At 41.5% G+C, this 27,973-nt stretch overlaps 1 long non-coding RNA gene across 2 annotated transcripts in view; it reads right to left on the bottom strand.

Moving 5' to 3' along the window:
* Positions 1 to 445: 445 nt before the first annotated feature.
* LOC133560354 (uncharacterized) overlaps positions 446 to 27,973 on the bottom strand; it is a 29,448-nt gene continuing 1,920 nt past the window's right edge. The window contains exons 2-3 of one of the 2 annotated variants that reach the window (XR_009808428.1): positions 676 to 1,832; positions 446 to 592 (exon numbers count right to left, since the gene is read on the bottom strand). This is a non-coding gene — a long non-coding RNA (uncharacterized LOC133560354). Of the gene's footprint in view, positions 593 to 675; positions 1,833 to 27,973 lie in introns of those variants that run through there. The other variant, XR_009808427.1, reaches the window with a different exon arrangement.

Here is a 27,973-nt window from a genome sequence, read left to right as displayed (position 1 = left end):
TAGATATAGGTATATTTGTATACTGTACATATATACACATACCTATGTGAAATGTGTGATATACTGTATATGTGATGTGATTTTATATATACTAAATATATACACCAATATTTATTTATATAAATATATATATACACGCACACATATATTTGTTATACATAAATATATACTTAAATACATATATGTATATAAGTTATGTTATATATTTATATATATAACATACACACACACACATATATATATACACATATATACATACACACATATATATATACACACATATATATATACACACATATATATACATATATATATATACACACATATATATATACACATATATATATACATATATATATATATATTTATATATATATATGTGTATATATATATATATATATATATATATATATATATACATATATAATGTATTTATTGCATTCATATTACCGACTTCCACACTTATAAGTCTGCGCTCTCCGAGTTCTTTTGTAGTTTAAATATAGAACAGTTTCCACATTTAACCACCCACAGTATATCAATTGGCATGCTGCATAGAAGAACCCTGTAGAAACTCAGGAAGATAATGAATCTGAAATAGAATGCAGAAAATGAGAAATAATGAGATTACAGTTAGGTGATGTTCCTTGGAGAAAAGGCACTTTCCGTTCCAACCTGAGCATCTTCTCCTTGAGACGAATACAACCCATGTCGACACCTGTAGTCCCAAAGAAACTTCATTTCGATCTTGATCTTGTTCTGGAAAAAGATTTTCAAGCTCTGGCTTCTCCTTGGTACTATTGCCAAAGCCATGGGCTGAGTAAATGTTTGACAATTTCTGTACTCCATACTTACTTAATGTGTATTGTGTGTGAACTTGGAACACCACTGCAGCAAAATTTAATTTCAAATATACGTGCGGTACCACTTCCAAAGACATGCACCTGGGGATAGGTTGATTGGCAACACTAAATTGGCCCTAATGTGTGAATGTGAGTGTGAATGTTGTCTGTCTATCTGTGTTGGCCCTGCGATGAGGTGGCGACTTGTCCAGGGTGTACCCCGCCTTCCGCCCGATTGTAGCTGATATAGGCGCCAGCGCCCCCCGCGACCCCAAAAGGGAATAAGCGGTAGAAAATGGATGAATGGATGTGCGGTATTTGCTTACACGTTTCCATCATCGTAGTATTACTTTGAATTGCATTATTGCGAGCACTTCCCAATCCTTGAGGAAGATAAAGAGACTATAATGTGTCTCTGGGATTAGATGAAACCCAGTCATAATTATGTGTGACTGTGAACACGGATGGCCATTAAACCCAACATGGCTAAGGATGACCTCCACCATCAGCTTCACGTCTCTCATTGCATTGTGGCAGGTTTAAACAACCTAACATACCTCCGGCATTACCGTGAATCATCTTGCATTCAAATGATCCAATTTCACTCAAATTTTCCGAAAGAAATAATTGATTTACATATGAATACCGTTTATTCGTTTATCTATGCAAGCAACACCAAAACAAAGCAAATCCAGCCAATCTTCCAAGCGTCCACATTTAGTTTGGGCCACCAGCTTTCAGTTCCCCAATGGCAGTCCTGTGCTTTTCATCTGGCGGCCCATAGAGGGACCCACAAGCTACGACATGCTCTCTTTACTCCCTTGAGGAGAACAGCAGAGTCAAGTGAAACCATCACAGCTCATCCAGAATCAGGTTTACTTTTTACCTCAATCTTGAAGGGGACATTACCTATCCGTCGTTACCATTTTCTGTTCATTCTCACAGCGGAGAAGCAAGGAGAACCGCGTTGCACCCTGCCACCCACCGGACCTACAACATAGAATAGAATAGAATAGAATAGAATAGAATAGATCCCTGGGGGAAATTCTGCACCACAGTTCGCTCACAATAGACAATAATAATTATATATAATATACAACATATATTATACATATAATATATGAATAATATAAATATATTCTGCATATATTCTACATTTAAGTGCAGTCAAGAAGGAACATATGTATTATACAGTCTGATTGTTGTCAGTATGAAGGACCTCCTTTGTCATTCCGTGTTGCATTTTGGGAGTCTGAGCCTTCCACTGAACGTGCTCATTTCCTCTGCAAGGTCTGAATGTAGGGGGTGGGAGGTGTTGTCCATAATGGCTAGGAGTTTTGCTAGACTTCTCCTCTCTGACACCACCGCCAGAGAGTCTAGCTCGACTCTCACCACGTTTCTGGCCTTCTCTACCTCACTCTGAGCCCGCTGCCCCAGCAAGCCACGGCGTACAAGAAGGCGCCCGCCACCACCGACTCATGTCTGTGACCAAGCACCATCTCCTCCAGAGACCTCAAGCAGACATTTAAAATACACTCAAATCTATTGCGCTCCGAGCACCACAAACTGCTAAATAAACTAACCATGCGTTTTTATGCATTGCACTGTATCTGGGAGTCCCTCCTGGCACTTTTTTAATAAGACCACTTAACCTCTGAAAGTCCTCCTAAAAATGAAACCATGAAAAACATTACTTAAGGGAACTTATGATGAATTTTGTATTTTCTGACTTATGAATGTTTTTACAATGTTGGATACTTGTGTTAAACAATGCCACAGCATCAGGTTCATGCATACTGGGGTGAGCTTGCGCACCATTTTGGATGTCTCTTTGCTCCTTTTATTTTCATATAATTTTAGCATGTGCATAATAACACAGACAAGTAACATTCATTGACATATGCACTGCAAACAGCAGGGTTTTTTCTTAGGTGTTCCCTAATGTTAGGGACGGCGTGGCGCAGTGGAAGAGTGGCCGTGCGCAACCCGAGCGTCCCTGGTTCAATTCCCACCTAGTACCAACCTTGTCACGTCCGTTGTGTCCTGAGCAAGACACTTCACCCTTGCTCCTGATGGGTGCTGGTTGGCGCCTTGCATGGCGGCTCCCTCCATCAGTGTGTGAATGGGTAAATGTGGAAGTAGTGTCAAAAGCGCTTTGAGTACCTTGAAGGCAGAAAAGCGCTATACAAGTACAACCCATTTATCATTTATAATGTTATGGCCAAGTGAATCTATATACATCCATCCATCCATTTACTACCGCTTATTCCCTTTTGGGGTCGCGGGGGGTGCTGGATGGTTGTGAATTTTATTTTTGACCTTGTCTGGAAAGAAATTGACAAATATTGGAAGTGTACATTATCAATAGATAAATCATGAGCGAGAGAGTGGGCTGTGGTCTCATTGGCAATCTGGGAATAACGCCAGAAATGAACACCTCGCAGACAGACTCAAAAAACAGATTATAAAAGTGTGAGTGGTGCAAAATGTATGCAAAATTCCCACCAAGGCATGTCCGATTCATATTATCTAGATCAGTGGTTCTTAACCTTGTTGGAAGTACCGAACCCCACCAGTTTCATACGCGCATTCACCGAACCCTCCTTTTTTTCAAATTCAAGACAGAGTTATATGTTTTTGGTAACACTTTAGTATGGGTAACATATTTTAAGTAACAAGGACTTAATTTAGGGTTTTTTGGACACTCAGGGAACATATTCTAAGTAACAAAGACTTAATTTAGAGTTATTTGGTTAGGGTTTCGGTAAGGGTTAGAGGGTTAGGGTTATAATAAGCACATGCCGAATAAGGCATTAATAAGTACTTAATATTGACTAGTTAAGAGCCAATATGTTAGTAATTTGCATGTTAATAAGCAACAAATTGATGGTGAATATGTGTTCCCCATATTAAAGTGTTACCATGTTTTTTACTGGTGCACAAAAAGAACCGTGCATGAACATCACCTTGTTCAGAGAACAAAATAAACACAGTGCATAAACTCACAACAAATTACACACCTGTAAATCAGTGTGACTTCTGCTGTTGCCGTATCCGTAATACGCCGATAGGGAGAAGTTTTTATTGACACGATGAGTCGGGTGTGTTTTGACCTCCACCAAACCCCTGAGCCCGACTCACCGAACCCCTAGGGTTCGATCGAACCCAGGTTAAGAACCAATGAACTAGATTGAAGATTCTCAAACTGTGGTACAAGTACCACCAGTGGTGTGTGGGCTCTATATAGTGGTAGGCCGAAGATAGGATTCAATATCTCAATACAAGGTTTCATTTTTCTATATTCAAACATTTTTTTTTTAGGTGAAAGAAGTTTGAAAACTACTGCTCTAGATCCAAATACATGTTCGAAATTTAAATTTGGGGGCTGGGTGCACAAAATGGCCTCTGTCACTCAACTATGCAGCCAAATGTCCTTCAAATGATCTAATTAATGCTGACCATGAAATTAGTTGAACCATCTTCAGCGTTCAGCTCTGTTGCGTAATCATAATCTTGCATAAAGCTTCACATAAGACAGAAGATTTGTTCGCAAAAAAACTTTTTTAATAATATGTTGAGGTATATAGGGTACAGCTTTGAATTGGTAAAGAGAAAGACGCATGTTAATCAATACCATGTTAGTCTCTGGTTATAAATTAAACAGAGGCCTCTTTCAGCATATTAACACAAGGAGTGCATACAACAGTGATATGTTGGATTTATAACATGGTCATTGGTCACCACAGAGATTTTGCCAAAACGGCTTTATCTAATGTCGTTCCTCAATTTGAACACAAAGTCCACCGGAAAGTATTCACAATGCTTCACTTTTTCCACATTTTGTTATCTTACAGCCTTATACTAAAATGGAATACATTCATTTGTGTCAACAAAATTCTGCACACAATGGCCCATAAGGACAATGTAAAATGTTTTATTTTTTTGTACTTTGGAAATTTATAAAAAAAATAATATCCATCCATCCATTTCTACTGCTTATTCCCTTTTAGGGTCGCGGGGGGCGCTGGCGCCTACAGTATCGCAGCTACAATCGGGCAGAAGGCGGTGTACACCCTGGACAAGTCGCCACCTCATCGCAGGGCCAACACAGATAGACAGACAACATTCACACTCACATTCACACACTAGGGCCAATGTCTTTGGAAGTGGGAGGAAGCCGGAGTACCCGGAGGGAACCCACGCATTCACGGGGAGAACATGCAAACTCCACACAGAAAGATCCCGATCCTGGGATTGAACCCAAGACTGCAGGACCTTCGTATTGTGAGGAATAAAAATCACATTTCCGGACTATAGGGCGCACTTCAAATCCTTTCATTTTCTCAAAAATTGACAGTGTTAACCCTAACCCCATACTGGAGAGTAACTAAAATGAATGTGCCATATTAAATATTATGACTTCATGATAACATAAATGTAAAAAAAAATACAATATAAATAATGTAAATAATACATTAATGAGTTAATAAAAACACAACATTGAACAAGTGGGACAAAGTAAAGGTACTGTCCTGGAATGTCCCGCCAAAACACACACACACACACACACACACACACGCACACGCACACGCGCACACACGCACACACACGCACGCACACACACACACACACAGGATTACTGTGGGAGGACACATTGTCACCATTGATGCATACAAGCCCAAACAATAACTCCCGCCAGTCGGTGGCTCCTGCCTGGACTCTGGGGACCTTACAGTCGCCTCCCGCACCTCCCATCATTCTTTTCTCTCAACTTCCTGTCTCGTGTCGCGCCAGAGGAATAGCCATAGCTGGCCACCAGCCCACAAATGTGGAGGCGTAATGGAGACACAAACACAACCATTGCAGTTTGCAAGGGCTCTTCTAGGTTTTGCAAAAAAAAACATGGCTGTAAGTCAGTACCATCCAACTGGTAGCCCGTAGGGCAAATCCGGCCCGGGAATGACAACACACTATGTTCAGTTAAAAACTTAGGAGACAGAAATTTTTGCAGAAAATTAAAAAAAAAAAAAACCTATAGTGTTGTATAGAGAAAATTGGACCACTGTAAACACATTTGGCAGGTCTTTGCATTGACATTTTAACCTTGCTGCAAATATACAAAACTGGGGCCAAACTTGTGACTTACACAACTGAGGCGTTCCTCAAGGAACCCCTTTGAAAGGGAACTGCACCTTGTTTTTTATAATTTTGCCTATCATTCGTAATTATGTAAGACAAGAACACATATGTTTTTCTTTTGTATGCATTGTAACTCATGAAAAAATGCTAGCATGTCAGCTCAAAATTAAGATAACGGGTGTCGCTCTATTTCGCCTACACAGCACTCAAAACAACATCCAAACACCTCCATCAGTTTTTTTGTATACATGTTGTAAGTATATATGTAATGTAGTGACAAGCACATTCATGAAAACATGTAATATTTACTAGTTTTGCTTATTTTAAGCATGCAGTCGCTAAATGATTTCACGGACGCATCACAATGTTGCCTATTTCCTTCAACAACAACTACTACTAATCATTGCAGACTTCATGAGAGAAAACAATGACTATTTTGGGACAAATGATGATGCAGAACCTTATACTTTCAAGCCTGAATATAAACTGTTTCAGAAGCTGAGTGATAAACAGATTCTTGCAGCAGCATGGACACCTTTCACACCAGACTGAGGATGTTAGCAAAAAACTGTGAGTTTGCAGACATTAATGCAGTGATCAAAACACAAATAATACAAAGCTGCACATCATCAAGACTGTGCAGAAAAGCACTAAGATAACCTGAACTAACCCAGAAGACATTCTGAACCATGGGCGCACCTGTGAACTGTCTGAAATGCAAGCATCAGGCATGGAAAGTGGCAATGCAGCAACAGTAAACAAAGTGTATCACAAAACTACACATTGAACCCCAAACAAAAGCACCTGGTCAATAAATAAGCAACCCAACAACCGCTTCAGAAACTATGGAGGTAACTACCCTCATGAAAATTAATGCACAGCCAAGAACAAACATGCGGCAAACTAAATCATTTTGCACAACAATGCCGATCAAAAGCTAAGGAGATCAACAACAGACAGCCACACAGGAAAACTCAACAAGCATCCAAAAGTGTGCATCAGATAAGTGACAGTGCCTCAGGTGAGAAAACAGGACACACATCTAGCAGCGATGAAGCTTATGATTATGTAGTTAATGCTGCTGAACCTACAAAGATTCCACAAGATAAGGTCACAATAAATGACACCCAGATACATGTCCTACTTGACTACGGGGCTACAGTCAACTGCATAAGTGAAGCCACTTATAACAAACTTGTGCCATATTCCACACTACACCCAGCCGATGTTAAGCTCTACCCATACCGATCAACAAAATCTCTTCCAGTGTGTGGTGAGTTTGAATGCTGTATGGAAAAATACAACAAAAAAGCAACATGCACAGTCTTTGTGATCCAAGGTGATGGATTTAACATCTTAAGCTATGAAACATCCAAAGACTTAGGACTGATCCACATTGTTACAACAGTAACAGGCCAAATACCACGCACAGTAGCAGATGAGTTAGTTGAAAACCACGCAGAGCTATTCAAAGGGATCGGCAAACTCCAAAACTTCCAAATAAAACTGCACATAAATACTGACATTAAGCCTACCTGTCAACCTCACAGACGCGTTCCCTTTCACGTATGTCAGAAAGTGGAGGATGAACTTCACAAGCTTGAAGCAGGCGATATCATTGAAGAAGTCACTGGTCCTACACCGTGGGTTTCACCCATAGTGACACCTCCCAAACCTAAAGATCCTGACAGAATAAGGCTTTGTGTCGACATGAGACTAGCAAACACAGCCATTAAAAGAGAATGTCATATCACTCCGACCTTTGATGATGTGAGTCATGAGTTAAATGGTGCAACTGTGTTCTCCAAACTGGATCTTAGAGCTGGATACCATCAATTGGAGCTACACCCGGACAGCCGATACATAACATCGTTCACTACTCATCTTGGCCAGCGACGGTACAAACGCCTAAGTTTTGGCATTTCCTCTCCAGCAGAAGTGTTTCAAAATGCAATTCAACAGTCCTTACAAGGACTACAAGGAGTCAAAAACCTCAGTGATGACATCATTGTGTTTGGCACGAACCAAACAGAACATGACAACAACCTTCGGGCCCTATTTACAAGACTCAAAGAGACTGGGCTCACTCTGAATCGTGAAAAATGCGAATTCAACAAGACAAGACTGGAATTCTTTGGTTTCATCTTTTCCACAGGTGTCTCACCTGATCCAAAAAAGGTTGCAGCTGTTCAACATGCCCCTGACCCTACAACGCCTGCTGACATCAAAAGCCTGCTAGGTATGGCTAACTACTGCTCCAGATTCATTAAAGACTTTTCATCCATCTCAGAGCCACTTTGCAACCTGACCAGGAAAGCCACACCGTGGACATGGGGACAAGCACAGCGGGATGCATTACAGGCACTCAAAGACAATCTTACCAGTGACACCACTATGTCATACTTCTATCCAAACAGACAAACTGAACTGATTGTGGATGCTAGTCCAGTGCGATTAGGTGCGATCCTGTGTCAACATGAGGAAAAAGGGATGAAGCATATCATAGCGTATGCAAGTCGATCTCTCAGGGATGTGGAAAGGAGATACTCGCAAACTGAAAAGGACGGGCTTGCCATTGTGTGGAGCTGTGAGCACTTCCACTTATACATTTATGGACATCCTTTCACACTTGTGACTGATCACAAAGCACTTGAAATCATGTGGAACAACCCAAGGTCAAAACCACCTGCCGGAATTGAGAGGTGGGGACTCAGGCTTCAACCTTACAACTTCAAAATTGAATACAGAAAAGGTGCCAACAACCCAGCTGATTTCACGTCTCGTAACCCCTTGCCATCATCAACCAGCGAAAGCACTCGTGCAGGTAAAGTAGCAGAAGAGTATGTGAACTTCTTTGCATATCACTCCACACCGAAAGCCACGACATTGCAAGAGATAAAATCAGAGACTCTGAAAGACCCCATTTTACAGGAAGTCATAAGCGATATCAGGAATAACACTTGGCATCAAACTGACAAGTCACAATACGCTGACACATTAAAGCAGTTTAAACATGTTCGGAACGAGCTAACAACAACACATACAGCAGACATCCTTCTGAGAGACACTAGGATTGTTGTTCCGGCTGTCTTGCAGGACAGAGCAATACAACTTGCCCATGAAGGACACCAGGGTATCGTCAAGACCAAAGCACTACTCAGAATTAAATTATGGTTTCCAGACATTGATCGCAAAGCGGAAGCAGCAGTTCGTAACTGTCACACACAACGAGCCATCAAAAATGTCACCCCTACCTGAACCACCATGGCACAGTGTGAGTGCAGACTTTTATGGAACACTTCCCACTGGAGAATATCTCCTCATTGTTGCAGATGATTACTCCAGATACCCAATTGTTAAAAGCGTGAGATCAACATCAGCTAATACAGTCATTCCATTAATGGACAAAGTGTTCTTATGTGTGGGATTCCCAGGGTTGTAAAAACTGACAATGGCCCACCATTCAACAGTAACTCTTTCTCACAGTTTGCAGACTACCTAGGTTTTTACCATCACAGAGCAACACCCCTTTGGCCTCAAGCGAACGGCACAGCTGAAAGATTCATGCGAACCCTAGGCAAAGCTCTGCGTGTGGCTCAAACACAAGGTATTCCTTGGAAACAACAACTTAATTCTACGTGAATACCGATCCACGCCTCATAGCCCTACAGAGTGTTCACCAGCTGAACTTTTGTTTCAACAAAAAATGTACACAAAAGTTCCTTCTTTCAGTAACGCTGCTAAACACAGTTCAGATGCTGCTGTGAGAACAAGAGACAGCAATGCACGGTCTAAAATGAAAACCGCTGCAGATGCTTAACTTCATGCAAAATCTCATTTACTCATTCCCGGTGACACTGTACTACACCGCCAGCCCAAGCACAACAAACTGTCAACACCTTACAACACCAAACCTTACAAAGTGACCAACATGAAGGGCTCTATGGTCACAGCCTCCAGGAATGGACACTCTATTGTCAGGAATGCATCCTTCTTCAAAAGGATCACACCTGAACTTGAAAAGGTCTCTACACAGCACCAGGACAGCACTTTATCTACTGCTGTATCCCGGTACACATCCAGAAACAATAAACGTCCACCTACTTATATAAAGGACTATGCTGACTAGAATCTGATCGCTCATTGAGTCAGTGTAATAACTATTGGTCATGTGAGCAATGTTTTTTGATTGTGTTTAACTATACGAGTGACGATTTACGTTAAATACTACATTGACCATTTGTTTGATTGAGCCATTCATGATGTTTGAACTGTACTTTATTTCAGGCACTAAAGGTTTACTATTATTTAAAGTAAGCACAATGTTCAGTAACAATTAACTTTAATGTTCACAGATGAGACTTTCTTTGAATACAGGCTGTAGTATCTGCATAGGAGTGCAATTTGATAAAAGCTAAAGGCACGCTTCTTTTGTTTAAAAAAAAAAAAAAAAAAAGGGGCAAATGTGATGTTCACCAGAATGTAAGGTATTTTATTTTGAAGTCACGTTGCTAGACAGGAAGTACGTGTAGTTGAGTTGCTACTTGACTAGTGATATATGCCAGTTATGAGATACCGCTGATATGTTGTTATTAAAGTTACGAGTACAAGGAACAAACTCTCATTATTTCTGCAGTCACCCTGATGCAAGAACATTACAGCATGCAGGTAGAAAAGTATTCCATCCATCCATTTTCTACCTCTTATTCTCAGCTACAATCGGGCGGAAGAGTATTCAAAGTTCAAAAACACAAATAGAGTGCAGCATAGAAATTCACCAAAAAGCACAAGGAAAACTGTGAATGAAAAAAGGTTCCAAAATTCAAATAGCCTGCAGCAGGGAAAATACTTTGCAAAGAGAAAAGCTTGCATAAAAGAAATACACTTTTGGGAAAGCTACACACAAAAAAGTAGAAAGCAAAAATCTCAATGTCACACACAGTGTTCGAAATTCCAAACAATCTACAACAAACTCAAGTGATCCATAGACAAAAATCCCACAACCAACTTAGTTGTCAGCCTAGCCTACATAGTCCTCAGGTGCTCATTAGCAGCAGGTGAAACACATAATTACTACTCAACCGCAAGTGAGGAGGACAGCAGGCTAAGAGCTAATGCAGGAACAACACCAACAGCACAGGTCGTGGAAACAGAATAAGAGCACAAGCCAGGAAGTGAAACGAAACACAGAAAAACAATACCCAAAAAGCTAAACAAAGAGCAACCTGGAATAACAGCTCAAAACACATTAGTCTGCAGTTAAAAATTAGTTGTCATAACTTGGAGAGCTGTTGCACCAAGTGGATTGACATGAATCAACACAAGAGATGTCAATTGAAACAAAGAAGAGGATTATCAAACTTTATCCATCCATCCATCCATCTTCTTCAGCTTATCCGAGGTCGGGTCGCGGGGGCAACAGCCTAAGCAGGGAAACCCAGACTTCCCTCGCCCCAGCCACTTCGTCTAGCTCTTCCCGGGGGATCCCGAGGCGTTCACAGGCCAGCCGGGAGACATAGTCTTCCCAACGTGTCCTGGGTCTTCCCCGTGGCCTCCTATTGGTTGGATGTGCCCTAAACACGTCCTTAAGGAGGCGTTCGGATGGCATCCTGACCAAATGCCCGAACCACCTCATCCGGCTCCTCTCGATGTGAAGGAGGAGTGGCTTTACTCTGAGTCCTCCCGGATGGCAGAGCTTCTCACCCTATCTCTAAGGGAGAGCCCCGCCACACGGCGGAGGAAAATCATTTCGGCCGCTTGTACCCGTGATCTCATTCTTTTGGTCATGACCCAAAGCTCATGACCATAGGTGAGGATGGGAACGTAGATCGACCGGTAAATTGAGAGCTTTGCCTTCCGGCTCAGCTCCTTCTTCACCACAACGGATCGGTACAACGTCGGCATTACTGAAGACACCGCACCGATCCGCCTGTCGATCTCACGATCCACTCTTCCCTCACTCGTGAACAAGACTCCTAGGTAATTGAACTCCTCCACTTGGGGAAGGGTCTCTTCCCCAACCCGGAAATGGCATTCCACCCTTTTCCGGGCGAGAACCATGGACTCGGACTTGGAGGTGCTGATTCTCATTCCGGTCGTTTCACACTCTGCTGCGAACCGATCCAGTGAGAGCTGAAGATCCCGGTCAGATGAAGCCATCAGGGCCACGTAATCTGCAAAAAGCAGAGACCTAATCCTGCGGTCACCAAACCGGAACCCCTCAACGCCTTGACTGCGCCTAGAAATTCTGTCCATAAAAGTTATGAACAGAATCGCTGACAAAGGACAGCCTTGGCGCAGTCCAACCCTCACTGGAAATTAGTTTGACTTACGGCCGGCAATGCGGACCAAGCTCTGGCACTGATCGTACAGGGAGCGGACCGCCACAATAAGACAGTCCGATACCCCATACTCTTTGCGCACTCCCCACAGGACTTCCCAAGGGACACGGTCAAATGCCTTCTCCAAGTCCACAAAGCACATGTGGACTGGTTGGGCAAACTCCCATGTACCCTCAAGAACCCTGCCGAGAGTATAGAGCTGGTCCACAGTTCCACGACCAGGACGAAAACCACACTGTTCCTCCTGAATCCGAGGTTCGACTATCCGGCGTTGCCTCCTCTCCAGTACACCTGAATAAACCTTACTGGGAAGGCTGAGGAGTGTGATCCCGCGATAGTTGGAACACACCCTCCGGTCCCCCTTCTTAAAGAGAGGAACCACCACCCCGGTCTGCCAATCCAGAGGTACCGCCCCCGATGTCCACGCGATGCTGCAGAGTCTTGTCAATCAAGACAGCCCCACAGCATCCAGAGCCTTAAGGAACTCCGGGCGGCCCTCATCCACCCCTGGGGCCTTGCCACCGAGGAGATTTTTAACTACCTCAGCGACCTCAGCCCCAGAAATAGGAGAGTCCACCACGGATTCCCCAGGCACTGCTTCCTCATAGGAAGACGTGTTGGTGTGATTCCTTCCACCTATCCACAACATCCGAAGTTGAGGTCAGCAGAACACCATCCGCACCATACACGGTGTTGATAGTGCACTGCTTCCCCTTCCTGAGGCGGCGGATGGTGGTCCAGAATCGCTTCGAAGCCGTCCGGAAGTCGTTTTCCATGGCTTCCCCGAACTCCTCCCATGTCCGAGTTTTTGCCTCCGCGACCGCTGAAGCTGTACACCGCTTGGCCTGTCGGTACCTGTCCACTGCCTCCGGAGTCCTATGAACCAAAAGGACCCGATAGGATTCCTTCTTCAGCTTGACGGCATCCCTCACCGCTGGTGTCCACCTAGGGGTTTTAGGATTGCCGCCCCGACAGGCACCAACTACATTGCGGCCACAGCTCCGATCAGCCGCCTCCACAATAGAGGTGCGGAACATGGTCCACTCGGACTCAGTGTCCTGCACCTCCCTCGTGACATGTTCAAAGTTCTACCGGAGGTGGGAATTGAAACTTTCTCTGACAGGACACTCTGCCAGACGTTCCCAGCAGACCCTCACAATGCGTTTGGGCCTCCCAGGTCTGTCCGGCATCCTCCCGCACCATCGCAGCCAACTCACCACCAGGTGGTGATCGGTAGAAAGCTCCGCCCCTCTCTTCACCGGAGTGTCCAAAACATAAGGCCGCAAATCCTATGACACAACTACAAAGTCGATCATGGAACTGCGGCCTAGGGTGTCCTGGTGCCAAGTGCACATATGGACACCCTTCTGTTTGAACATGGTGTTTGTTATAGACAAACTGTGACGAGCACAAAAGTCCAATAACAAAACACCACTCGGGTTCAGATCCGGGCGGCCATTCTTCCCAATCACGCCTCTCCAGGTTTCACTGTCGTTGCCAACGTGAGCGTTGAAGTCCCCCAGTAAGGACAAGCGAATCACCCGGGGGGGCACTTTCCAGTACTCCCTTGAGTGTTCCCAAAAAGGGTGGGTACTCTGAACTGCTGTTTGGTGCGTAAGCACAAACAACAGTCAGGACCCGTCTCCCCGCCCGAAGGCAAAGGGAGGCTACCCTTTGGTCCACCGGGTTGAACTCCAACGTGCAGGCTTTGAGCCGGGGGCAACAAGAATTGCCACCCCAGCCCGTTACCTCTCACTGCCGGCAACGCCAGAGTGGAAGAGGGTCCAGTCCCTCTCGAGAGAAGTGGTTCCAGAGCCCTTGCTGTGCGTCGAAGTGAGTCCGACTATATCCAACCGTAACTTCTCGACTTCGCGCACTAGCTCAGGCTCTTTCCCCCCCAGTGAGGTGACGTTCCACGTCCCAAGAGCTAGCTTCTGTAGCCGAGGATCGGACCGCCAAGTGCCCTGCCTTCGGCTGCCGCCCAGCTCACATTGCACCCGAACTCTATGGCCCCTGCTATGGGTGGTGAGCCCATTGGAGAGGTGACCCACGTTGCCTCTTCGGGCTGTGCCAGGCCGGGCCCCATGGGAACAGGCCCGGCCACCAGGCGCTCGCCATCGTGCCCCACCTCCGGGCCTGGCTCAAGAGGGGGGCCCCAGTGACCCGCGTCCAGGCGAGGGAAATATTGGTCCATGCTTTTTCTTCTTCATAAAGGTCTTTGAGCTGCTCTTTGTCTGATCCCTCACCTAGAACCTGTTTGCCTTAGGAGACCCTACCAGGGGGCATAAAGCCCCCGGACAACATAGCTCCTAGGATCATTGGGACACGCAAACTCCTCTACCACGATAAGGTGGCAGCTCAGCAAGTAGGTAAATAATCACACAATTTTGCAAAAGACATTGACTATTCAGTCAGCTGTGTTTAAAATTTGGACCAAGTGCAAACAACATGGGAAGGTTGTAAAAGGCAAGCATACTGGTATACCAAGGAAAACATCAAAGCATCAAGTCAGAAAATTTAAATCAATATGCCTTAGAAACAGAACATACACAGCAAAACCAATGATGAACAAATGGCCAGAAACTGGAGTCACATTTAGTGACCAAACTGAAAGAAACCACTTAAAGCAAATGGGATTTAATTACAGAAAAGCTAAACGAAAGCCATCATTAACTCTTAAACAGGAAAAAACAAGGTTCCAATGGGCTAAGGAAAATAAATAATGGACTACGGATGACTGGATGAAAGTCATATTCAGTGAGGAGTCAAGAATCTGCATTTGGACAAGGTAATGATGTTGGAATTTTTGTTTGGTGCCGTTCCAATTAGATTTATGCAGAAGACTGCCTGAAAAAAACATTCACATTCGACAGTCATTGATGATATGGAGCAGCATGTCAGGTAATGGCACTAGGGAGATGTCTGTCATTACATCTTTAATAAATGCAACATTTTGGACACTTTTCTTATTCCATCAATTGAAAGGATGTTTAAGGATGGAGACATAATTTTAAAGATTATTTGCCATATAGCAAAACTGTAAAAACTTTCCTTGAAGAAAGATATACAAGGTCAATGTCATGGCCTGCAAATATTCCGGATCCCAATCCAAGTGAAAAACGGTGTTGGAAATTGAAGAAAATGGTCCGTGACAAGACTCCAACCTGCAAAGCTGATCTGACAACAGCAATCAGAGAAAGCTGGAAAATAATTGATACTGTTGTACTGTTGGTCACTCTTTAGGTCCATTCTTTAGAGACTGGAAGCTGTTATAAAAGCCAGAGGTGGTGCAACAAAGTACTAGTGGTGTGTTGTAGTGTTTGTTGATTCCATATTTTTTTCTCTGAATTGAGTGACACCATATTTTCACCATGCTCGATCCAAACATTAAACTGTGACAGACTGCCACAATTTATATCCTGGCAAAAAGTTGCCATTAGAAATGACTACAGTTCGGTGTCATGTCTGTTTTTCTACAAAATTAAACAACATCCTCCAAGACTGGTGATTCCCTAATGTTTTGTCAGGGGATGTAGTATATACTGTGCAATACTACCCTTCGAGTGCAATACGTCCGGCACTGATTGTTATTTATTACTTCGGTACTCTTGTCTTGTTCTGTATATTGTACAGTATTTTGTATTTCTATAGTGTTTTGTATATTGTACAGGATTGCTTATTATTTTTATTGGATAGTAGTCTGTTTATTTTCATTGTTAGTTTTTTCCTTTATTGTTATTTATTTTACCCCATATTTGTTCCCACTACCGCACTTTAAGTTGGGGTCTTTATTCCCGTTATATGCAAATACAATGACAATAAAGTCCATTCTATTCTATTCTATTCTGTTCAATTCTATATTCCATGTGAAATGTATAGCCTACCCTATCAAATAAACAATAAATAACAACAGTGGAGTCTGGCTACATAAAGTCATCAGGGGTTAACCTTTACGGGCGCCCTCACTCAAAGCCAGTAAATAGAGTCAGAGCAAGGAGTCACAATGACGGCCGCCCCTTCCCATTACACCAACACCCCTCTCACCTCCAACCCCACACTTCCAACGTTGATCAGGAAGCATGGCTCGCTGCACGTACCTTGTCTCCATGCTCTCATGTTGGCTCATGATAAGCAAACAGCCCACTGCGAGAGCAAACACTGTGACAATCTGTCAACATTGTTCCCCACTCAAACGCCGCGGTCCAGCTTTTAAGGTGGATTATATACCTTTACATGTGCAGGAATTTTAAAAGAAGTCCTGGTTCATGTAAGAAAAAAAAACTAACGAAAAAATACCTAAAAGTTTGATTGCTTGAGATAATGAATTAAACAAGACCCTCTGCATGTACACTGCAGCGTGTATAAAAAAATTGATTCAACACCAAAACATGTACTGTAAAGAATTACAAAATATTACAATTGCATTTTAAATGAGTTTAATCACAGGCTTGCTGTGGATTGATTTCAATTAATCATGATTAAGTATCTATAATTTGTATTCTATAATAATTGTATTTCATTTTACCATGAGCAAAAAGACAAAAATTAAGGTAATATATATGACTATTACCTTAACCGTAACCTACTGAAATGAGATTTTCTTATTTAAACGGGGATAGCAGGTCCATTCTATGTGTCACATTTGATCATTTCGCGATATTGCCATATTTTTGCTGAAAGGATTTAGTAGAGAACATCCACGATAAAGTTTGGAACTTTTGGTCGCTAACAGAAAAGCCCTGCCTTTACCGGAAGTCGCAGATGATGACGTCACCCGTTGATGGCTCCTCACATCCTCACATTGTTTATAATACGAGCCTCCAGCAGCAAGAGCTATTCGGACCGAGAAAACGACAATTTCCCCATTAATTTGAGCGAGGATGAAAGATTCGTGTTTGAGCATATTGATAGCGACGGACTAGAAAAAAAAAAAAATCTAGTTAAAAAAAAAAACGTGATTGCATTGGGACGGATTCAGATGTTTTTAGACACATTTACTAGGATAATTCTGGGAAATCCCTTATCTTTCTATTGTGTTGCTAGTGTTTTTGTGAGTTTAATAGTACCTGATAGTCGGAAAGGTGTATACACGGGTGTCTTGAGGCCAGTGTCTGATGGCATTCGATGGCAGCTGTATGGACGGCACAAGCTCAGCTGATCTCCGGTAAGTGGCGACTTTTTACCACAATTTTCTCACCGAAAACTGCTGGTTGACATGTGGTCGGGATCCATGTCCGCTTGACCGCTCTGATCCAAGTAAAGTTTCACCTCCGGGAATTTTAAACAAGGAATCACAAAGTGTTTGTGTGGCTAAAAGCTAAAGCTTCCCAACTCCATCTTTCTACTTTGACTTCTCCATTATTAATTGAACAAATTGCAAAAGATTCAGCAACACAGATGTCCAAAATACTGTGTAATTATGCGGTCAATCAGACGACTTTAAGCTGTGTGTGTGCGCAGCGCTAATATTTCCTAACAGTCCATGACGTCACGCGTACACGTCAGCATTCCACGACGTTTTCAACAGGACACTTCGCGGGAAATTTAAAATTGCAATTTAGTAAACTAAAAAGGCCGTATTGGCATGTGTTGCAATGTTAATATTTCATCATTGATATATAAACTATCAGACTGCGTGGTCGGTAGTAGTGGGTTTCAGTAGGCCTTTAATCAACACTTAAAGTGTTAATTAAATCAGTTTAACATCATTTTCATGGTTACAAAAAAAGCAGTCTTTTTTTTTTTTTTCCAAACAAACGTTTATCCACATCAACATCGACTGCCCACTGGGTGTGAGTTTTCCTTGCCCTTTTGTGGGTTCTTCCGAGGATGTTGTAGTCGTAATGATTTGTGCAGTCCTTTGAGACATTTGTGATTTGGGGCTATATAAATAAACATTGATTGATTGATTGATTGACTTGTTACTCCTTTTGTGTTGTTAATGTGCTATTTTAAGATGGAAAGGTGCATAATAATGTGTGTTGGTCTACTCGCCCATTCGAGATTTATTTGTACTCAGATTTGCCATAGAGAGGACCCACATGCTGTTTAACGTCTTTCATATTGAAATGTTTGGTTCTGCAGCCTATCACTACCAGGTCAATCCCACTCGCATATGCACAGTTGTACAAATATTTGAACAAACTCTCTAAAATGCACTGCCGTTGTCAATTTTTAGTTATTCTACCCTGCAGGTGGGTTAATTGTGATCATTTGTTTTCATAAGATTAATAATAATGATGGATGCATTCATTCATTTTGAGAGCCCTAGAAAATACATGAGATTAAATCCAGACAAAAAAATTGCAAATTTTCAAAATCGATTTTCACAATTTCAATGTCGATTGCAATTAAATCATTATTTAAGCTGCTGACCAGTTGTTTTATGACTCTGCCAGCAACTCCATTGACCACTACATCCTCTGTTGTTTTTGCTGGCGAGCCAAGAACCTTTGAGATTCTTCTTTTTCCCAATGACTCAATGTGCAAGGCAGTATTGTTCCAGGTCAAAGGTGTGTGTGTGTGTGTTTGTGTGCGTGTGTGTGTTTGTGTGCGTGTGTGGGCGTGTGTGTGTGTGTGTGCGTGCGTGCGTGTGTGAGTGACAGAAAGAAAAATCGGTCCCATGTGGGGAGAAGACATTTGTCGCCACCTGTTGGTTTGCGTCTATTAATTTTGAGACCCCAAATATAAGACGACCATCTGCATTACGGTTGCTCCGTCTAATTAAACAGTGCGACAATGAAAAGTCTCCACACCAAAATATGCTTCTAAATCACCACATTGACATGGATAAAAAACGAGTATAAGACGACCCTCAACTCTTTTTCATAAGTAACAACTATTTTGTAAAATTTATATTTTTTAGTAACATTAAATTAGATTGCAATATAAATAAAATTATTATTCAATGCTGGACAGTTGTTTGATGACTGCTGCATTGATCACCGTTATGTAAAAATAATAATCACAACTGGGTGTGTGTGTGTGTGTGTGCGTGCGTGCGTGCATGCTTGCGTGCAAATGACAGGAAGAAAAGTTGTGATTTGTTTAAGGGGAGAAGTCATTCAGCACAACCTGTTTGTTTGCATGTACAAATCTTTGGATCCCTGCATGTCGGTTGCACCTTTCACTGAGATGGAGTACAACAACAACATTCTCTTGACCAAAGCATGCTGATAATTTACCATATTCACCCAAATATGAGACGAACTTGAACTTTTTGATTTGATGTTTGGTGCCACCTGTTAGTTTGCATAAATAAATCTCTAGAGCTGGCAAGTTTCACTGCAATAAGGCGCATTTGGCAGCCATCCACAAGCTTCTGGCAATCTTCTGGTTGAATTTTTGACCACTCCTCTTGGAAAAATTGGTGCAGTTCAGCTAAATTTGTATGTTTTCTGACATGGACTTGTTTCTTTAGCATTTTCCACACATTTAAGTCAGGACTTTGGGAAGACCATTCCTAAACCTATATTCTAGCCGGATTTAGCCATTCCTTTACCATTTTTGACGTGTGTTTGGGGTCATTGTCCTGTTTGAAGAACCAAATGAGCCCAAGACCCAACCTCCGGGCTGATGATTTTACGTTGTCCTGAAGAATTTGGAGGTAATCCTCATTTGTCATCATCTCATTTACTCTCTGTAAAGCACCAACTCCATTGGCAGCTAAACAGGCCTAGAGCATAATACTACCACCACCATGCTTGACGGTAGGATGGTGTTCCTGGGATTAAAGGCCTCACCTCTTCTCCTCCAAACATATCGCTGGTTACTGTGGCAAAACAGCTCAATTTCTGTTTCATCACATGGACAAAAATAAGACCTTCTGGAGGAAAGTTCTGTAGAAAGATGAAACAGAAATTGAGCTGTTTGGCCACAATACGCAGTAATATGTTTGGAGGAGAAAAGGTGAGGCCTTTTATCCCTTGAACACCACACCTACCGTCAAGCATGGTGGTGGTAGTATTATGCTCTGGGACTGTTTTGCTGCCAATGGAACTGGTGCTTTACAGAGAGTAAATAGTACAATGAAAAAGGAGTATTATCTCCAAATGTTTCAGGACAACCTAAAATCAAGAAAATATAAGGTTCCAATGGGCTAAGAAAAAGAAAACAATGGACTATGGATAACTGGATGAAAGTCTTATTGAGTGATGAATCAAGAATCTGCATTGGGTAAGGTAATGATGTTATAATATTTGTTTGGTGCCATTCCAATTAGATATAGGACAGTGATAAAGGAGGATTATCTCCAAATTTTTCAGGACAACCTAAAATCAAGAAAATATAAGGTTCCAATGAGCGAAGAAAAAGAATCAATGGACTATGGATAACTGGATTAAAGTCATCCATCCATCCATCCATTTCCTACCGCTTATTCCCTTTCGGGGTCGCGGGGGGTGCTGGCGCCTATCTCAGCTGTCTATCTGTGTTGGCCCTGTGATGAGGTGGCGACTTGTCCAGGGTGTACCCCGCCTTCCGCCCGATTGTAGCTGAGATAGGATTAAAGTCATATTCAGTGATTAATCAAGAATCTGCATTGGGCAAGGTAATGATGTTAGAATTTTTGTTTGGTGCCATTCCAATTAGATATACGAAGATGACTGCCTGAAGAAAAAATGCACATTTCAACAGTCATTGATGATATGGAGCTGCATGTCAGGTAATGGCACTGGAAAGATGGCCGTCATTAATAAATGCGCACGTTTACATTGACATTTTGGACACTTTTTCATTCCTAATACTATAATAATATATAAAACCTCTCTCACAGTGTCAGTTATTGATTAAAGGGGAACATTACCACCAGACCAATGTAAGCGTCAATATATACCTTGATGTTGCAGAAAAAAGACCATATGTTTTTTCAACCGATTTCCGAACTCTAAAAGGGTGAATTTGGCGATTTAAACGCCTTTCATTTGATAGCCTGTCGGAGCGATGACCTTTCACCCGTGACGATCCGCCATTTTCTCAATCTTATTACACGCACCAAGTCAAATCAGTTCTGTTATTTTCCGTTTTTTCGACTGTTTTCCCGTACCTTGGTGACATCATGCCTCGTCGGTGTGTTGTCGGAGGTTGTAACAACACGAACAGAGACGGATTCAAGTTGCACCAGTGGCCAAAAGATGCGTAAGTCCCTCTTTTGTTCCGCACACTTTACCGACGACAGCTATGCTACGACAGAGATGGCAAGAATGTGTGGATATCCTGCGACACTCAAAGCAGATGCATTTCCAACGATAAAGTCAAAGAAATCTGCAATATTGGAAAATAGACCACCACTGAATCTGCCGGAGTGCGAGCTATTCAGGGACGACGGCAGTATCCTCCGGCAGACGAGCGAGGTAAACCCCCTGGATATGTTGGCTAAGACGTGATTTATGCCACTTCTTTGTCCGTCTCATTTTGTCCACCAAACTTATAAGTTTGTGCATGAATGCACAAAGGTGAGTTTTGTTGATGTTATTGACTTATGTGGAGTGTGCTAATCAGACATATTTGGTCACGCATGACTGCAAGCTAATCGATGCTAACGTGCTTTTTAGGCTAGCTATATGTACATATTGCATCATTATGCCTCATTTGCATCCAGCATTTCCCTCCACCCACATTTGATGCCAAACAAACACATACCAATTGTTGGTTACAAGGCGATCGCCAAATTCGTCCTCGCTTCCTCCCGTGCCGCTGTCTGTCGTGATATGGCTCAATAGCTTCAGTTTCTTCTTTAATTTCGTTTTCGCTACCTGCCTCCACACTCCCACCATCCGTTTCAATACATGCGTAATCTGTTCAATCGCTTACGGCGCTGAAATCCGAGTCTGAATCCGAGCTAATATCGCGATACCTTTCTGTGCTAACCGCTATGTTTGTTTCTGTGTAGTCACGCTGTGACGTCACAGAATAATGGAAAGGTGGATATAATGACAGTTAAAATCAGGCACTTTGAAGCCGTTTTTCGGGATATTGCGTGATGGGTAAAATTTTGAGAAAAACTTTGAAAAATAAAATAAGCCACTGGGAACTGATTCTTATTGATTTTAACCCTTCAGAAATTGTGATAATGTTCCCCTTTAATCATGATGTTAAAGTACCATGTTCACCTAAATATAAGACAAACGTTTTGGTTTGGTGCCGCATGAATACATCTCTAACCCCCGAATATTTTCCTCACTTTTTTGTGGAGTAAATTATATTCCGAATGATATTCTGCTTGATTTAATACCTACATTATATAATATAATATATAATGTATACGATAATACAGAATATCTAGCTGACAATGACTAAACATGTTGTTAAAATACCATGTTCACCCGAATATAAGACCAATTTAAACGTTTTGGTTTAGTGTTTGCTGCCACCTGTTAGTTTGCATGAGTAAATGTCGAGATCTTGAATTTAAGGCTTCATTTAGTTGCACTATCTACTGAGATAGAGTACAACAACGACAACAAGGATAATATTCTGTACACCAAAACATGCTGTTAAATTAGTCATAGCCGCCCCAATATAAGACGAATCTGATCTTTTTGGTTTGGTGTTTGGCGCCACCTGTTAGTCTGCATGAACAAATCAGGAGTCTGTTTCTGCACTTTTAGTGTAAATTATATATTCCAAATTATATTCGGTTTGGGTAATACTTCTCTTACAGTGTCAGTCAATGACTATATTTTATTTGAGCTGTTCATGTGTGCCGCCTCTAACTTTCCGTGTGTAACATGGATCCTGCAAGTCATGTTGTTGACTCAAACTACGTGATAACTGCCACCAATGCATCCCGCAAGACATAACATCCTACTGTGTAAATCACACGCGAGGGACCTTCCTGGAAGCACCAACACAATGTCATTGCTGCTCCTTCCTATTTAATGAAAATAAAAAAAGCCAATTGGTTTTATCTCCTGCGTTTGACCGAGGGCCATTTTTGTCATGGCATCACAAGTAGGCTAAATCATGACTGGGCTGTTAAAAGAACACTGCCACGCTTTCACATCAGCATGGCCACCATGAAGAGGTTTCTTTGAATTCCCTTCTGTATCCTGTAGCATAAAATTGGTTGTGATGTTGGTCTCCCATCTGAATGTTATAGTTATGCAGTAAACTGACAGCATTTCGTAAAAGTCACTATCAGTCACTTTGAATTTGATGTACAATATTAATACAGGCGCTATTTACAGTACAGGTGTTGCATTTTAGCTAAAATACATTTCGGTATTCAATATTTTTTCTAGTATTTTACCTTTCTGTCCTGCCTTTGTTTAGGATCTTATCCACACATTCTCTTCGGTGTCCAGGTGAGCTTTGGAATTTAGAACATTCGAAGGATGCAATTTAGGTAAATGCCTCAAGCCAGTCAATAAACAAATCCACTAAGAAATGTTCATTTTGTTTATTTATTTTTGAGTATTTTTCCTTGATTACAGCGCGGCGACACACACATACAAGTCAAACAGCTGCCTCGGAGGCCAATAATCTAGTATATTTGTGAAACTGACGTCAAACACTCAAATTTCAAGAAGCGTTCACACTTGTCCTGGTAGGTTCAATTAAAAGGAACTCTGATGTATTTGCTGTGCTAGGGTTTGTTTAGTCAAGCATGCAGAAGTGATACATATGCTAAAATAGATGTTTGTTAGTGTTGGGGTGCCCACTTTCTCAGCCTTGCTATGCAACCTTATCTATAAGCTTATGCTTAGGGCATCCGAGTCTGAAAATGACATAATCACTGTGTTAACGAACCCTGGCTGCAGTTCTGTTAGGTACTCATCTGGACTGTGGAACCATTGGCACACATGATTGTATGTTAGAAACTGACATTTGGGCTTCATGTTTTTTTTAAATGTTTTATTGTTTAGTTTTTTTTATGTCTTAGTGTTTTCTTTTTAATGTTTTGTATTGTGTTTTATATGTTTAATGGGTCTTAAGGTCTGCAATAAAGATTGATGATGATGATGAAATATGTGAGAGCACATACTTGTTGGTCACAAAAAATATTCATGAAGTTTGTTTCTTTTATGAATTTATTATGGGTCTACTGAAAATGTGACCAAATCTGCTGGGTCAAAAGTATACATACAGCAATGTTAATATTTGCTTACATGTCCCTTGGCAAGTTTCACTGCAATAAGGTGCTTTTGGTAGCCATCCACAAGCTTCAGGCAAGCTTCTGGTTGAATTTTTGACCACTCCTCTTGACAAAATTGGTGCAGTTCAGCTAAATTTGTTGTTGTTCTGACATGGACTTGTTTCTTCAGCATTGTCCACAAGTTTAAGTCAGGACTATGGGAAGGCCATTCTATAACCTTAATCCTAGCCTGATTTAGCCATTCCTTTACCACTTTTGACGTGTGTTTGGGGTCATTGTCCTGTTGGAGCAAAGCTCTTTAAAAGTATATTTTACAAGCGTTTGGCGCAACCTAAAATGGTAAATTTACCAAAATATAACTATTATCTACATTTTTAACACAGCAGACAACATTTTGGTTTGGAATGTTAGCGTTATGTCACAAAAGCTCCTTAAAGTACATTTAAGAAGCTTGTTCCTTAACTAAAATCGCAGATATAGCACAATATCAAATTAATCCAAGTATTTAATCCAACACACGTAATATAGGTTTGGAATGTTAACTATATGTCACATAATAGGCCAAGATAGCTCATTTAAAGTTGAAACTTTTGGTGGATTCGAAAATGGTAAATGTAGCAAAATATAAAAATGATCTACACAAGGGGTGTCAAACGTACGGCCCACGAACAGGTTTTATCCGGCCCGCGGGATGAGTTTTCTACGTATAAAAATTAACATGAACTTTTTGAATGAAAGAAACTGCTGTTCTAAATGTGTCCATATGATGTTAGTACATCAGTTGAAGAAAAGGATCAAACTACATAAATAACATACTTTAATTCATCTCAATAGATTGAAAATGAACACCAATGAGTTGACTGATGAACATAATCACATAATTTATTCAGAAAATATAAATAATGACAAATAAAGATAGAACACTATTAACCGCAACATGTAAGTGTAAAAACAAACAAATCCAACAACATCATGATTTGTAAATTTTCAGAATGAGCTTGTTTTATTTTTAAACAAAGAAAACAATCTGAAGTTGTCTTTATTTTTAAGTTATCGTGCTTTGATTTTACCAGTCTGGCCCACTTGGGAGTAGATTTTTCTCCATGTGGCCCCTGATCTAAAATGAGTTCGACACCCCTGCACTACATATTCAACACAGCAGACAGCATTTTAGTTTGGAATGTTAGTGTAATATCACATAATATGTCACAAAGGCTTCTTAAAAGTACATTTTAGAAGATTTTTTCTAATCTAAAATGGCATCTTTTTCACAATATCCAAACAATATACCCATTTCTGTCTATCCATCAAACAGAATTATGGTTTGAAATATTAGGGTTATGTGACATAATAGCAATCAGCAATGAGGTGGAAACTTGTTCAGGGTGTAACCCGCCTTACGGCCGAGTGCAGCAGAGATAGGCTCCAGCACCCCCCGCGACCCCATAAGGGACAAGCGGTAGAAAATGGATGGATGGTGACATAATAGTTCAAGAAAGCTCCCAAAATGTACATTTTAGAAATATTTTGTGTAACCTAAAATGGTAAAAATAACACACATATTCAACCCTGTCAACAGTATTTCGGTCTGGGATATTTTAGCTATGTCACATCTGATATGAGAAAAACTCTTTAAAAGTATATTTCAAAAGTATTGGGTTTAAATGAAAATATAACTTTAGCTAAATAAAAAACAAAGAAAGTGTTTTTTCCATTAGACATCATTTTAGTTTGGAATGGGAGTTACGTAACTTAATATATTGCGAAAGCTCCTTCAGAGTATTGTTTAGAAGCTTTTGTTCAATAACCTAAAATGGTATATTTAACACAATATAAAACAATCTATAAAAAGAGCAGACAACATTTTGGTTTGAACGATTCAAGTTATGTCACTAAAGCTGCCCAATCAAGACATGTTCTTTACAGCGCTTGAAAATATCAGTATGAACAGAAGTAGGGCAGGGCGATATATCGATAAACACAATTTGTCTCTGTGCGATATAGAAAATGACTATATCGTAATATTCGAGTATATGTTCTCACGCAGTTGCTTTTAGCTGCGGGCATCGTATTACAGGCTTTTATCACTCTTTCTTGTCTCTCCTTCTCACAGACAAACGTACCTTCTTACATACGTCGCATACTGTCACGTCATACGTCACATACGTATACGCCCTCACGGAGCAGAGAGGTAGCAGCATGGGTAACGTTAGCTGTGATGTTAGCAGAGCCGTGCGAGTGGTACTACGAGAGAAAGAAGGTGCGAATGAAGGAGGAAAAAATTCCCAAGAAAAACAGCAGCGGGTGCATCGTCTGGCGGGGGTTTGGCTTCAAGTGGGAATATGTTGAACAGACAAGCATAAATTGTCAAGTGTGAGCCAAACGCGTAGCTACCAAAAGTAGCATTACTGCTAATATGTAGCATCATTTGAAAAGTCACCTGCAAGAGACTGAAGAGTGCTTTAAACTCTGCATGTCAACATCTTCGTTCAGTGCCACACGCCCAAACCATCAAAATGCCGAGGCAAACATTTCTGGATCAACACAGTATTAAAAAAATAATCAACAACAGAATTTAATAACGTCCGTAGTAACCTACCACATAGCGAAGGATGAACACTATTTGATTATTTTTATTTGACACTTAAAATGTATCTGATAATCTTGCACTTTCTGTTTTGGAAATGACATGAATGTTTGTGCCACTGCTTGATAACTGTTTAATAAATACAGTTTTGGTCAATTGACTTAGTTGTGATTTCCTGGGGGACGGCGTGGCGAAGTTGGTAGAGTGGCCGTGCCAGCAATCTGAGGGCTACTGGTTCAATCCCCACCTTCTACCATCCTAGTCAGGTCCGTTGTGTCCTTGGGCAAGACACTTCACCCTTGCTACTGATGGGTCCTGGTTAGCGCCTTGCATAGCAGCTCCCGTTATCAGTGTGTAAATGTGTGTGTGAATGGGTGAATGTGGAAATACTGTCAAAACGCTTTGGGCTCCTTAAAAAGGGCTAGAAAAGCGCTATACAAGTACTACTATTTACCATTTTTTACTTGAAATGTCTCTGACAATCCTGCACTTTCTGTTTTGGAAATGACATGATTGTTCGTGCCACTGCTCAATAACTGTTTAATAAATACAATTTTGGTAAATTGACTTAGTTGTGATTTCCATCTCTGCATGAAAGTTTAAAAGTAGCATATATTAATGCAGTATGAAGAGGAATGTTTTAATGTAGACACATAGAATCATCATACTGCTGTGATTATATGTATCAAGTGTTCATCCTAGTCACGTCCGTTGTGTCCTTGGGCAAGACACTTCACCCTTGCTACTGATGGGTCTTGGTGAGCGCCTTGCATAGCAACTCCCGTTATCAGTGTGTGAATGTGTGTGTCAATGGGCGAATGTGGAAATACTGTCAAAACGCTTTGGGATCCTTAAAAAGGGGTAGAAAAGCGCTGTACAAGTACTACTAGGGGCGGCATGGCGTAGTGGGTAGAGCGGCCGTGCCAGAAACCTGAGGGTTGCAGGTTCGCTTCCCACCTATTAACATCCA

This window comes from Nerophis ophidion, linkage group LG10 (assembly GCF_033978795.1).
Source record: "Nerophis ophidion isolate RoL-2023_Sa linkage group LG10, RoL_Noph_v1.0, whole genome shotgun sequence".
Taxonomy (NCBI): Eukaryota; Metazoa; Chordata; class Actinopteri; order Syngnathiformes; family Syngnathidae; genus Nerophis; species Nerophis ophidion.
The sequence above is the reverse complement of the archived record's forward strand: the minus strand, read 5'-3'. Positions and strand labels throughout refer to the sequence as shown.